The following is a 1,387-nucleotide window of genomic DNA, read 5'->3' as shown; positions in this document are numbered from 1 at the left end:
TCTCTCTCTCTCTCGCTCACTCGTTCTCTCTCTCGCTCTCTCACCCCTGCCTCGCAATGTTACCATTCCAATCTTCTCTACTCGTTTCCGGGCGCTGGATGGAGTGGGGTAGGGGAGGGAAGTCGGTGATGCCAAATTGAGCTCCGCAAAATGATGTCATCTTCCAGGCCTCTCACTTCTCTATACGTCTCTCTCACTCTTCCTCTCCCTCTCTAGTCTCTCTCCATTGCGAAAATAAAAGACCATCGCAAAAGAAGATAAAGAGGGTTGAGACTTGACATGACAAAAAAAAAAAAAAAGAGGAGGGAAGAGAGTAAGAATGAGTTTTGTTCCGACCAAAATGTACACACTTCAAAACTGGAAAGCGAAATGCCCCCTCGCCGTTCATGTCTATGAATTTATTGGAGACCATCGCAAACCGAGCACGTTTCATTTGGCAATAAATACACGGACGACTGAAAGATTTTTGAGGTTTGCGGGAAACGCGGTGGGGGGGCTGGTGGGAAACATCCCTCATCTCACGCGTTTAGTGTTAAATAAATGTGATTTAGTGACGCGGACTGACGGCTGAGAGGAGTTGAGAACACACCACCGGAACTAATGTGTTCCACTGCCGAGCTTTACGTCCTCGGACGATATGGTAGCGCCATCCTTGTGGCATGTATATATGTCTTTTTTTGTACCCTAGAGGTGTTGCTGGTCGAGCGATGATTTATCCCTGCCCCCCCCCCCCCCCAAACCACCTCGTAAAGATCTACAAAGTATCGAATCTGTGAATGTATTTTTGTCATAAAATATTTCTCTGAAGTAAATCGATTGGACATGTGCAAAGGGGTAAGCAGAGGTCTGAGAAACATCCCGCCTTGAGGATTGGGCAAGAAGCCTTACACACACGCACAGCTCTCTTAATTTTCGTGGGAACAGCATTTTAAATTTAAATCAGTAGAGATTGCGGGCAGAGAGGGGGTGGTAAAAGAAACAATTCGCCCCTTGCCTGGGCTGCGCAACCCTTTCCAATCGGGCCGCGTATATCCTTGTGGGTTTACGAGCTGGGCGGGGCCAGTGGGGCGCTTTGGACGGGCCAATCGGTATTCCTCCTCCGTTTGTTTTATCAGTCACCCTTTTGCTCTTCGCATAATTTCCTTTGCTGTGCCCGTCTTGTCTTTCCCGCCATGCTGCGCACGAGGACGGGAAAGTTGCTTTGCGGATGAAAGGGGTTGATGCGTTCGGCGCTGTGATCGCGATCCCGATTTGCCGTCGCGGTCCTCTCGGGTTGACACCCCCGCCATCAGAGGGGAGCGCGCGGCGCGGCGCGGATACACTTTTACTAACAAAAGCTAAATTAGCGGCGGTACTTGTCTGCTATACCGCAGAGACCTCCCTCCTC

This window comes from Frankliniella occidentalis, unplaced genomic scaffold, assembly GCF_000697945.3.
Source record: "Frankliniella occidentalis isolate FOCC.00 unplaced genomic scaffold, Focc_3.1 Scaffold19, whole genome shotgun sequence".
NCBI classification, from domain to species: domain Eukaryota; kingdom Metazoa; phylum Arthropoda; class Insecta; order Thysanoptera; family Thripidae; genus Frankliniella; species Frankliniella occidentalis.
This window is presented reverse-complemented; position numbering follows the sequence as displayed.